Here is a 14155-nt window from a genome sequence, read left to right as displayed (position 1 = left end):
ATACTTGAAGAGATAGTCCGTGTTCATAGGTCAGGAAACTCAGTATTGGTGTCAGTTCTTCCCAAACTGATTTGTAAGTTCAACACACTCCCTATCAAAATTCCAGCAGGCTTTTTAAAAAAGAAATTAATGTTTACTTGAAAATGCAAAAACCTAAAAAAGCCAAAACAGTTTTGAAAAAGAAGAACAGAATTGGAATACTCACACTAACTGACTTCGAGACTTTTTTTAAGCTACAATAATTAAGACAATGTGGTACTGATGTAAAGATATACAAATAGATCAATAGAATAGGGTCCAAAAATAGGCCTGCACGTACACGGACAACTGATTTTCAACAAAGGTGCAAAGGCAACTTAGTTGAAAAGTTTAAGCCTTTTAAACTGGTGGTGCTGGACCATTTGGGTAGCCATATGCAGAAATATGAACTTTGATCCATTCCTTTTACTGTGTACAAAAATTAGCTTAGGATGGATCATAGACCTAAATGTAAAACTTCTAAAAGGAAACATAGGGAAAAAAATCTTTGTGATTTTGGATTAGACAAAAGATTTCTTAGATACAAAAGCAAACTTGATTTGTAAAAGAACAAATTGACAAACATAAAAAATCAGAACTTCTGCTCTTTGAAAGAAATTGTTCAGAGAATGAAAAGCTACTCCAGACTGTGAGGAAAATTTGCAAGTCATATATATGATAAAGGATTTGTATTCAGAATATATAAAGAGTTCTCAGAACTTAATAATAAGAAAATAACCTAATCTTTTTTAATAGGCAAAGATTTGAACAGACATTTCACCAAAGAAGATATATAGATGGCAAATTAGCACATGAAGAGATTCTCCATGTCATTACTCATTAGAGAAATACAAATTAAAACCACAGTGAGATACCACTACATGCTCATAAGGGTGGCTGAAATGAAAAGATGACAATACCAAGGGCTGACAGGATGTGGAGCAATTGGAACTCACGTTCATTGCTGATGGGAATACCAAATGGTACAACCAATTTGGAACACAATCTGGCAGTTTCTTAAAAAGTTTAACGTACACCTACCATATGTCCAGCTATTCCATTTCTAGGTATTTGATCAAGAGAAATGAAAGCGTATGTTTATACGAACACTTGGACATAAATGTTCATAACAGCTTTATTTGCAGTAGCCAAAAACGAGTAACCTGATATCCATCAACAGATGAATTGATAAACAAATTTTAGTTTATTCCTACAAAGGTATACTGCCCAGCATAAAAGTAATGAACTATTGATACGTGCAACTAAATGGATCAATCTAAAAATAATGATGCTAAATAAAAGAAGCCAGAATTATAAAATAGTACATAGTGTAAGATTTCATTCCTATAAAATGACAGAAAGTGCAATCGAATATCTATAGTGATAGAAAACAAATCATTGGCTGCCTGGACATGAAGAAGCAGCTGGAAGGGAAGGATGAATTACAAAGGGGCATGGCGAGGAAACTTCTGTGGGTTATAGATATGTGCGTAATTTTATTATGATGATGGTTTTATAGGTACATAAACACGTTGAAACTTATCAAATTGTACATTTTAAAGAGATGCAGTTTATTGTGTCTCACTTAGACCTTAGTAAAGTTGTTTCTATAATAAAAGGCAGTAATAGCAATACTGGCAGAGAGTATAGCTATATCTTGTACCTATCAATAAATGTGAATGTTCTAAACTTACATATTAAAAGAATTGGATCACGTAGAGAAATACAATTATAGGCTGTATATAAAACACATCTAAAACAAAATGATCTAGATTGGGGGTAAAATTATGGAGCATACCAAAAAAATGCAAACAAACAAAAAGAGTCAAAGTTACAGTCTTAACATTAAGGAAGATTGAATTCATGGTTAAAAAAAAAGGTATTAAGTCAAAGAAAGTTTCTTTATAATGAAAAGGGATACAACCCAATGAAGACCTAAGAGTTGTGATCATTACGTATCAAATAACAGCATCACTTTCTCTAAGCAAAATGTATAGGAAATACAAGGAAAAAGAGAAGCTAGTGTGTACAAACATACAAGCGTTGTATGCTTGTAATACGACTTTTATATGCTGAAAATAGAAACTTATCTTTATACGCACTCACGACTGTTCAGATAAGTGTGCAAGTAATATTTTTAAACATAAAAAGTAAAATCATAAATGTACTAAAGAATGGAAAATGGTTCACTTTATTTGGGATTGAGGAAAGCCTTTCTAATTATGAGGTAAAATCTGGAAATGAGAAAAAAAACACTGATGTTTCACTATATAAACTTCTAAAAATAATCTGTATGGAAAAAACACATTAAATAAAGTCAAAAGCCAAATGAGTGGTGGGGATTTGCAACTCATATCACAGACAATGGGGGTAATATATAAAGAGTACCTACAAATCAGTATGAAAAAGACCAAAAGAGTAATGGACAAAGATATAAACAGTTCACAGTAAAGAAAAGAGATGACTTTTAAGCATTTTAAAACACATTCAGCTTCAGTAATGATAATAGAAATGCTTAAAGCACAGTGATGTCGTTTTCACATATCATATGATACAGACCATAACACTTAATAACTCTCTATGTTGGTGAGGGTAGGGGAAACACCCTCTCATATAACATCTGGTGAGAATCTAAATTGGTATCACTTCTGTGAAAAGTAGTTCAACAATAACTATCAATATTAAAAGTGCACATATCATTTGATCCAGCAATTGTATCTCTAGGAATTTATCCTATAGATATATTCCCCTGTATGCAAATTGAATACATGGATATTCGTTGCAACATTGCTTGTAAAATAGAAAATTTATTTCTTAATTTTTTTGTTAAATAAGTTTAAAAGATTGAAAAATCAAGCTATATCTACACATCAAAAAGAATAAGGAGGCACAAATAGCCAGGTGATGCAGACCATTGTACAAGTTGTATTGTTAAGTGAGAGAAGCAGGGGACAGAACTCTGTGGACAGTGTGCTCTCATTTCTGCCACCTGTGCTATGTTAGCACAGACCCCGATATTCCCTGAAAGGATATACATGGAACTAGTACTAGAGGCGCTCTCTGTGGCCAAGGGCTGCATTGGAAGGAGCATACTATTCACTGGTAATGTTTGGTACTCTGTGCACATATTACCCAATTAACAATATTCTCTGCCTTCCAAATCAATCAAGAATCTGGAGCCCTCTGTAAAATTAAGTATTAAATTATCTGATAGAGATTATGAATGTTTTAGTCATAAACATAGCTGGCTGTAATAGTAATTATTATGTGTTGGGCACTGGACTCTGGGTCCTTTACAAACATCATCTGAGTTTTTTCAACAGCTCTTCAAGGCAAGTGTTTTACTTTACAGGTTAAGAAACAGTTTCAGAATACGACCCAAGGACACAGATAACGAGGGCCCTTTTAAGAAGTTCAGTTGAATGAGGCTTGAGGAGGAACATTCAAATGTATATCCAAACTTCTTCCAAAAGCGTGTACGAATGCTTGGGGGAGCGGGGTCAGGCACACATGTTAGGTACATGTATGTTTCCTTGTACTTCAGCCATTGTCTTACTCAAAGTTTTGTATATTAGGATTGGAACCTGCATGATTCTAGCCGGCCTAACATCTTGAAAATGCCAACTGCCAAGATAAATGTTGTCTTTTGAGAGTAAATATCTCCATGTCTCTACATAACTACGACGTGGCCTTATCCAACTGGTTTTACTCCGTAACGAAAATGAGATCCTGCAGCAGACGGGCAAATTTTAAATCAAGGCCAAGCCTTAAAAATAAAAATCCAAGTAAAATGAGGGGAAAAATTGAGCCTCCCCCACTTCCCGTTTTTTTTTTTTTTTCTTTTTAACGTCTTTTAAATGAGAGCTTTTGCTTTTTTTGCTATAGGTAATCAATAGGGTTTTGTATTTCGTTTTATTTTGAACCAGGGTAAATTTTAGGCTTTTTATTCTTCAGTACTCAAGGGATCGTTTTGACAGCTGATAAACTGGCCCACATATTAAAATAATTATATGGCGGGTCTTTGGATATCTTAGTATAAAATCGATTTATGTCATTCAGTTTATAGTATCTGGAAGTTTGCCTGCTCATGGCAACAAATTAAGGCTTGCATTTACTGTTGGCTCACTGTAACACATAGTTTATGGTAGATACCTATGTATTTTCTCTCCAGTGCTCTTTAGAAACAAAATATACTTTTTTTTACCCAGTATATGCATGATTTATATAAAGTATATTGTTTATAAAAGTATATAAATGGAATTACTGAACTGATTTTACTTTTTCAACTTAGTCATTTTGCAAGATACTTCATTTTCATTTATAATTCATATTTATTAGGGTTCATTCTTTCAGTTGGCTTTGTCTCTTGTGGCAAGTAGATCATATGTATGCAGATACTTAAATATTCAGATAAGTAAATGTTAGATGTTGCAGCACAGATTCACACCCATCCCTTAAAGCATTGTCCATTGACTGACTAAATATCTCCTCTTAAAGTTTACCAACTCCTCTTACAGGAGACCACGGTTAGGTTTCTGTCTCTCTCTCTCTCTTCCCTAGTCTTGTTTGTGTACAGCAAAGAGGTAATCTCATCATTGTTTTAATTTTCACTGAAATACTTAGCATTTCACAAATACATTGCATTTTCTTCCTTTCTTCCTATGCCCCTTCTTGCTCACATCTAGAACCATAAAATGTTCCGAAGCAAATGCACTGCTGTTTTGATGAATGAATTTGTTGGAGGTCAGTTTCTTTATCTCCTACCAGATGAGCGTGACCCCGCATCCTTCCCCAGGTGACCACGGTGGTCCTTGCCACAGGGTTAGACCCCAAGGTAGTCGGCACTTCAGACATTGGACGTCTGTGTGGGCACTGAGATGGATGGAGTGCCAGAGCGCTACCTTGCACTAACAGGGCTGTACCCCTTCCTCGTCCTCTCCTGCTTTGGGGGAGCTGCCATGCAGTCACGTGGGGAGATGTCTTTGTAAAGGGCGCACTTTCAGAGTCACCATTTGAAATAGACCGTCATTGATAGTGACCAGTGCACACATGTGATTGGTAACGTAACCTGTTCGTGTGTCTAGATGTGTGTCCTAGTCACAGCATTGCTCTGTGAGAAAACTGCACATCATTTCTATTTTCCAAAAGACAGGAGACAAAATAATGGAAAGAGGAGATTGCACGTTAGGTTAGCTTAATAGGTTTAAAAAGTACAGTGACATAATCTATACAGACTTGGATCTGAACCTGTCACTTGTTCAGCACTTGGTGATAAACTGGGTGGATATAGAAGTAGCTAAAGCATCTTTGTCCTCAGACAGCACTGACCTTCCTGGACCCAGGACCAGCACTTGTACGATGACAAAACTGAGGCACAGAGCATTGAAGTAACTTGCCCAGAGTCCCGCAGCTGGTCATCCGTGGAGTGGGAATCCAGCCTGATCTGTACTCTTAGCCATGCAATATACTGCCTGAATCGAAGGCAGGTTTAAAAAGACAGGAGTTGCTGCCCTCAAGGAGCTTTTCATTCCATCAGTGTGAAGTGGTAAGAATTCCTGGGGGACAGATCTCTGCAAGGCCCATGGACGTGTTCCTGCCCAACTCTCCAGCCACAAGCCTTCAGTGTGTCTTATTCTCCGAACTGTATAGGTCATCTCTTGTGACTGGTACCACCGACCAAATCCAGCTTCAGTGTAATTAGGAGGGACTCCAAGTTAGGAACACGTTCTCCTCAAACATTCTCACCCTCTCTGGCATCTGTGTTTGCTGGATTGATTGACCGCGGCTGCCCCAACACTACGCATGCGCTAGGTTCTCTGCCAACGTTTGTCGAATAGCTCAGTGAGCCGATGCCAGACAGGCATGGGAGTGGCCCACTGCCAAGTTCAAAGCCATTGCTTCTAACAAATAGGCTTATCACTTTGATTTATTTATTGTACGAAACACCGTTGATTTTGATGAAATCCAAGTTAGCATTTTTCTAACCATTTTTCTAATGGTTCAGGCACCCATTTGAAATATGGCTCCTTGAAAGGAGAGAGTATTTTAAAGAGTAGGTTTATGCAAAATAAATTATGAATTCCTTTAGCCACCTCCTGTCTTTAGAAATAGCACTCATACGTATTTTATACATAAATTGACAAGGATGGCAGAGATCTCATCTTCCTTGTAGCAATTTGAACCAGACTGGTTGAGGATTTATTGCTTAATTTTTTTTTTAAATTTATTTATTTATGGCTGTGTTGGGTCTTCGTTTCTGTGCAAGGGCTTTCTCTAGTTGCGGCAAGTGGGGGCCACTCTTCATCGCGGTGCGCGGGCCTCTCACTATCGCGGCCTCTCTTGTTGCGGAGCACAGGCTCCAGACGCGCAGGCTCAGCAATTGTGGCTCACGGGCCCAGCTGCTCCGCGGCATGTGGGATCCTCCCAGACCAGGGCTCGAACCCGTGTCCCCTGCATTGGCAGGCAGACTCCCAACCACTGCGCCACCAGGGAAGCCCCTATTGCTTAATTATACTTGTCAGCCTGACATAAAAGTCATTAGTTCTGGAAAAACGTGTTTTTCATACCAGGATTATCTTTAATTAATACACTCAATATCTATCATATATTTAAAGCTAAACAGAATAGTAATCTCTAAAGCCTGTGTTACGGACCACAAGGAAATGATGGTAACCCCTTGGGTCAGGAAGCAGTGCTTTAAGTGCAGGTTTGTATTTGAGGAGAGAAAATGCCGTGTTATACGTTGTTCCCTCTGCTTTGCGTACAATGAAATCAGTGCTACCGACATTGAGTCCTTCTGTTGATAAATTATAAAGGTGATAACCAAAGACTCCGGTGAAATGGTTACAGTGGGTGAGTGACTGAACTAGGATCCAAACCCGGGGTCCAGTGTGTGGTTTTTCTCAACATCAGAATCCACTGGCCGTTGATCTCTGCGATGTCCACACATGGTCTTATTCTTCTTTGCTAAAGTACCTGTAAACTTGAAGCTCAGCAGGATAAACTGGGTAGTCGTATTGATAAACCATCTGTCGTGAATATTCCCTTTTGCCCCGTGTCCAGGCATGTCCTGGATCGTCAGTGGATATTGCAGCAAGGCGAAGCAACGCCAGAGACCTCACAGGGCAGCTGCCAAGCGCCCGTATGTGCTGATACCCTCTAGTTCCCAGCCCCGCCCACACTGCCCCAGCATCACAGTGGACACGGGGCTCTGGGTAGTAAAATTATTCATCAGGTATTTCCAATAGGCTACAGAATTCACAGCAAACCCTTTTATCTGCTCATAAGTGCGCACATTTCTGCTCTAAACATAAATACCAGACGGTGTTTTTAAACGAAGAAGGTTCCGTTCCTTGGCCTTTTTCAGTCCCATCCCAAAACAGATTCCGTTATTAAGTTTTTCCGTACCAGTTAACAATGTTGTCCCTATAGCAATCCACCCTGTCGTAGAAGGCTTGTATTTATAACCAGAACGGCTGCCAGAGATCAATGTAGTTGTTTTCCATTTTATCAGGTCCTTTCTGCGGTAATAGTTTTGCATAGTTATTTATTTAAGTTGTACGATGGGCTGAAATATTAACTTACAAATTAGAATTAACAGTTAAAGTGGCTGAAAATAAACTTGCCTAAAACATGCAGAATAATTGGCTGGGGAACCTGTACTTAATCTACCGTGCCTTATTAAAGAGTGCCGAGTTACGGACATCGTTTAGAAGGCTATTGAGAACACAAGCTCATATTATGTTTCTTGGTGGAACCCAAAAGACAAAAGGGGTCTCTGGCTCCATGAGTAGAGTGTACAGGACTTTTCCTAGGATTGTCCCTATCTGATGGGCTGTTAGAGCATCTCTGACTTCTTCCTGAGATGTTTCCTTGGAAACTGAAAGATGGGGTGCGTTGAGCAGCATCAGAGAATGCCACCATATTCAGACACATGATGCAAAACTCTTCAGAGCAGCTCTGTGAAAACTTGAGATTTATCCAGAAAAGTTTCCTTGAACGTGTAAGCCACACCAGGTGTCTGGCGCTCTCTTTTGAGAGGCAAAAAGAACATTAATTCTATCTACTCCCAAGGAGAGAAACTACAGAGGGTGCTGCTGTTTTGAAAAACACATTCATTAGATTTAGTCCAGTGCTGTGTGGCACAGGAACAGTAACTGTGGTTCTGTAACAGTCAGCATCCTGGACATCTAGACAAGGGCGACTGTCAAACTCTTGAGTAATTTGGTTCTAAGATACAGTAATAGAAATATGGTGTGGATTTGGAGAAAAGGAATTTCATTTCATTGGAAACTCAGAGTCACACACGCACACACATATTACATCCCCTTAAATGTGGCTGGCTCTCGTTTAGTAGGGCATGCCCCATTAATGTACATGCTGTGTGTGGTTTGTCAAAGTTGTACATCATAGCTTCCAACACATCTGGTTGTTTTCTTCTCCTGTCTTCCTAGTATCTCTTCTATTCCTGCTCCAAATGTGTAAGGACTAAAAATTGTCCATGTGACATGCTTTGTCACATTTTTGCCTTCTCTGAAAAGGCTTTGAATGCTTTACAGATGCCTTTTATATGTTGATCTATAAATATTAATTTTAAATACTAATACAAAATTTTCTTCTTAGTCATCCGACAACTGAAGATTATCATAGTAAAAATATATATTTGTTCTAACCACAGACAGCCTCTTAATATGCATTCAGGACCTCATGAAAGTGCCATCAGAAACACAACCCCTGCTCTCTGTAAAGGCACCATGCTACCTATACCTGTACCATGCCCTGGGGCATAGGTAAGGTGAACACACAAATCACCGTGATGACTTACGTGATAAGTCACATAAGACAGAAAAGATGCTCTGGCACCAATAGACCTTGAAAGCTGATTGGTCCAGTTGTCTTTAGTTGTGTAGCTAACTACGGCAATGCTTAGTGGCTTAGCAAAATCCATTTGATTTTGTTGACAATTTTGTGGGTCAGGAATTTGGGAAGAGCTCCCACGGCAGTGTCTCTGATCCATGTGGCAAATGCGGGGGCAACTGGCACTGGAGGGTCCATTTCCAAAGTGGCTCCTTCACTCACGTGTCTGGGTCTTGCTTCTCCGTGGCCTCCCTCTCCCCACATGGCATTTCAGTCTCCAAGGCCCTCCTCGTAGCTTGGGCTTCTTGTAGTGTGGTGGCCTCCACGTAGTTAGGTGTCTTATATGGCCACTCAGAACTCCAAGAGCAAGTGTTTGAGGGCAGCAAGGGGAAGCTGCAAGCCTCCAAATCCCGTCTGTCACTTCTGCTGCATTCTGTTGGTCAAGCAAGTTACTAAGGGCAGCCCAGGGTCAAGGGAAGATGAATTAAATTACACCTAATAATCTCCAAAGTAGAAAGTTATGTGCTATAAAGGAGCTGGTTGTAAAACTCCTTTGGGGAATAAATCAGTTTTGTAATTACTGGTTGCCCAACAACTACTTTGTATTTGAGGAGAAAAAGTGAAATGTTGCACATTGTTTATTCTCCTTTGTATTTGATTTGTGCCTTAATGCAGTAAAATCAGTGAGCTTGGCTTTGACTCACGATTAGATTTTAAGTATGACGGTAATAATTAACTGTATCTGGACAACGGTGGCAAGAGAGGGCTGAGAGATGACACGGAGGTTTTGAGTATGAGTGATTGGAATACGGTTACACTATTGACTGAAATAGGAAACCCAGGAGGAGAAAAAGTTTGGACTGAACAATGTAATGATGCTTTACACTGCAGGTAGCAACATACCCAACCAAAAGCACCCTAAAACCCCTCATTTTTCTCACAGAAGTCGTCAGGGGCAGATAGTTTCCGATTTGGTTCAACTCAAAGATGTTGGGGCCCAGTTTGCTTCTCTGAGAGTCTTTTGACCTTCCTTTCCTGTTGCCTGATGGCCACCTCAGCTCCAGATATCCCTTAATCATCATTCGTTTCTTCTATTAACAGAGAAAGGAAAGGATCTTTCTTGATGTCTTCCATTCCAGGAGCTCCACACCAGATTTCTCCTAAGTCCCACCGGTCAGGATTGGGTCACCTTTCCACATGCTAGCTTCAGAGGAGGCTGGGAGAGCTGGTCTTTTCATTTTCAGGCTTTGTCATGGGCAGCCAGCTCAGCTAGCAGGGTGAAGGGCATTAGGTAGGTAACCAACGATGTCTGCCTTGGTGATGAATTCCATTTTCTCTCCCTACACAGTTGATAAAGGCTCACTTAGCAGCCTTATGGAGCTTGAATTAAATGAGCTAACTCATAACTGTAATAAGTTAGTATTTTCTAGAAGCCAGTTAGTTTCTCATCGGGCCTTCTCCCTTTTTTACTTTGTGATTGAACACTAACCCCACAGCTTCTTAATAAAAGATTAGAGTATTTTACTTATACTTTTAAAAACTGATTGAAAGCTCTTTGACTTCCATGAATACATGTACCTATCTCATTATGCATCTTGCAGGATTGCCTTTCTGGTATCATTACGTATTATATATCTTTTTAAGTGCCTTATGTGTGTACATAGGGGTTTGTAAGAGGAAGAAAATTCTGTAGACCTTGTGAACCATGTTTGTTTTAAAGTCTGGAGGCTTGGAGGACTCTGTCAGTTAGTTGAAGTTGAACAAGGACAACCAGCTCTAGCTGTTCCCCTGAATGACAGAGAATGGCTCAGCTGAGCCACACCGGTGGCACAAGGAGAGTAACCCTAAGAAAGCATCTTCAACTGGGAAGAAAGTGTCCTGGCTCAGAAAGGGCCTTGGTTTGGGCACCTGGGTGGGGCAGTGCTTAACTTCCTAAACCGGATGAAGTTGGAATCTCTCCTTCTCTGGATCTGTAATTTTAAGTGTCTAATTTGTAATTGTCCAATCATGATATTTTTAACCCCATAAAATTCACACGTAATAAATTTGAGCTGAGGGTGTCAGTGTTGGTACCGTTGCTGGTGAAAGGTAAGGGAGAGGTTGAGAAGACCCGAGGAAAGAAGCCCCAAGTCTCATCTTGAATCCGGCGCAGTCCATTCACTCATCTGACTTTTCCTTGAATGCCTGCCACGCCCTCACTGCTGGGGGTGGAGACCACCGAAGACCAGACTTGCCTTTGAACACTGGTAGCGATATAAGAGGGAGTCAGCAACCCTGGCTTCTCATCATGGTAGAAAAGCAACTATGGCCAATCAGTATTGTCTGCTGGGCAAGTTGGTTGGGCTGGCTCTCCTTACCATTTTAAGGCGCTCAGTCCCCGTATTTGAACTAGTGTAGTGAAACCACACTATGTTACAGTAGTTGTGTTTGTACTGAATTCTAGTGAGTGCCAAGAGAAGGCCTTACCTACTCTCCTTTCTGATATTTCAGAAATAAATTTCAAAGCAACTTGGTGCCTTGGGGAGATGTTTATTTCAAAATAACCTGAAATGATCGACTCAAGTCAGTGAATCTGTAATTTACTAGAAGCTGTATTTCCAAGACCCATATTTTAAATATTAAAATTGTTGCTGAAAAATTGATACCTCTAACCCAAAAGAAGCTTAATGCCTCATATACTTGCCAGATGGAAAGCAAAAATTGAGGTCAAGCTTAAACTCTCCTCTTGCCTTCCTCCAAATCCCGCAAATCTGGCCCCACTGTAGACTTTAATGCACAAACAAGATCACGTGAGCCCTAATTCATGGCATCAAAGGGAAGTGGGCGCCTCTCCATTTATTTCTGAGGAGCCCAGTGGCGGCCGGAGGTGGCCTGGGTTTCGACTGCCCCCTTTTGCTCCAAACCCCAGTCCTGGCTTAAATCCCAGTTTTCTGGGGCCAGCTCATCTCCATGCTTCTCCCCCTGCGGGTGCAGACTGTTGCCCTCTTTGCAGGAGGGCCTTCCCTCCCAGCTTAGCACTCACAGAGGGAGACCACCACCGGACGGAAGTGACTTAGGTGGGTCACACCGATTCTGAAGTTCCCCAGCCGTCCTGCCACAGGGGAGTTCATCACCTGCTGCTCAGACCCCCCTCCACCTTCTGGGACTTGTTTCTCCCTATAGGATCTCTGTTCTCACTTCTCCGTCTTCCCCAAATCCAGAGGTTTCTAAAATGTAGCGCATGGTTAAGATGTTCCTATTCAAGAAGTCTCAGAAAATATGTTTTCTTATCCTTCAAAGTGTTCACCTTTCCTAACTCTGGTGATTCACATTTAAACCACGTTTCAAAAACTGGTGGAAGTTTGAAATTGTAATTTGTCTTTAAATGGGCTCAACATTCAAGGTCACCTGGTTCCGGCATTCAAGGCCTCGGGGTCCCCACGCTTTCTTCCCTGTTGAGGGTGGCTGGGCAGGGGCTGGCCAAGATCTTTGTGCTCCCTTGGCTCTGGGCGGTGCCCAGGTATGGCACTGGGCTCGCTCTCCCTATAAATAGTCTTATTCATGCTTATGATAGTCTGGGCCACAAGAGTAGTTTTAGAATAAAACACTCTAGAAGAATTGGGCAACTTAGGGCCCGTAAAATGCATATTTCCGGGGCTTCCCAGAGTGGCATGGAAGCTGCACTAGGTCGTGGGGGGAGCACAGCAGGTCTTCCTGGGGCGTTGATTTCCCAGCAAACTTGTTTAAATAGTTAAAATGTTTAAATGTTAAAACTACAGGCATGTTAAGGAGTAGAATACAAAATTTAGACTAATTTCAAGGTAAGATGTTTCAAGCGTGAGAAGCTTCACTTCTAGATTGCTCTCCCAGACATCTCCAGGGGCTCACATAACTCTCTTCCAGTTAAGGCAACCTTGGTGGAAGTTTGAGAAGCACTGTATTTAAGAGGGTACCATCATGCAAAAATGTCTTTTTCAAAGGTGTTCTGTTCTGACACTTGTTAACTCCTTCTTTTGCAGATAATTGGCAAACTACAGACATTCTTATTTTGTGTAGCGTGTGTGCCAAGAAAATTGTGTTTGAGTTGGTGCACTTGTAAACGGAAAACTTTTAAGTGCAACAGATACTTTTTAAGGAACTGTAAAATAAGTTATTGTATAAATAATCACCCCCCTGGTTATCAGTTTTGTAAGTTTGAGTTTAATAAAATTATTTTTAAGTGGGTTTTTTCACTTAACTATAAACAAGCATCCACTTACCTTAAACTGGAAATAATTTTTTATTAATTTGACTTTCAAAAAATGTCACTTCTATCAGTACCACTGAATTTATGTGACTCAGACCAATGAAAATTTAAGATTGTATTTGTTACTGGAGTTGAGTAGTCGATAAGAAGTATTTTTTTTAGCTTCCTAATCATATTAAATGTATAATTATTATTTCTAATACTTGCATTATCTTAATGAAGCATGTACAATAAAACATCATTTCAACCATGAAGTTCCTGAGGGCAGATGATTGAAGAACCATGAGATTAACCAGGCTAACTTCAAAGTTGATTTGGAATGTTGTACTATTTATTACTCTAAGCAATTATATTAGTCAAACATAAATGTTCAGAGTACATTTTCATTTAGGTGCTATATGTATGTCCAGCTACTTCCAAATGCTGTCTTAGTCTTTCTTGGTCTTCATACAGTGTGATCGTTCAATAAATGTTTAATAGATAGGCTTATTAAAGTTTTATTTGTTATACTTAATGTAAAAGAATGGAAATGAAGATAGGTTAAAGTTGAATGGACAGGGTAATTGAAATAATTTGGAGTATAACTTAAATAAACTTCTTTGTTAATTTGGAAATTTTAAAGAATGTGACCACAACTTAAAATGGGTTGAAATATATCATTATGGAGGAAATAAGAACAACATCATATTATTGGTTTCTGGATTCTTTGAAAAAGACTATTAGCTTTAGTCTAGTCTAAAAATAGAGGCGATAAAACTAACTTAGCTACCTTATTAACTCAATAAATATCTGGGTTAAGCAAGTGCTTATACAAGTTTTAAATAGGATGTAGAACAGAATATAGGTATGATTATCATTGGCTAAAACAGTACATTATTATATGGAAGTTTTTATAGAATTTTACTTTTTTTCAGTGATTCTTTTACTCTCATAATCTCCATCATGTAGGAAAAATGCTATTACAACATGTTCCTGACTTATCTGTTTCAGTGTGAAATAAATTAAGAAATTTTAAATCATATTAGTCTGAAAATTCTGTCACTGAGTTAAGGTAAC

General features: G+C 39.5%; 1 protein-coding gene across 2 annotated transcripts in view; it reads left to right on the top strand.

Moving 5' to 3' along the window:
- The window catches only part of PELI2 (pellino E3 ubiquitin protein ligase family member 2), a 209944-nt gene that overhangs the window by 162917 nt on the left and 32872 nt on the right, over positions 1-14155 (top strand). The window lies entirely within an intron of this gene.

Source organism: Balaenoptera physalus (genome assembly GCF_965194825.1).
Source record: "Balaenoptera physalus genome assembly, chromosome: 2".
Lineage (NCBI taxonomy): Eukaryota > Metazoa > Chordata > Mammalia > Artiodactyla > Balaenopteridae > Balaenoptera > Balaenoptera physalus.
This window is presented reverse-complemented; position numbering and strand designations above follow the sequence as displayed.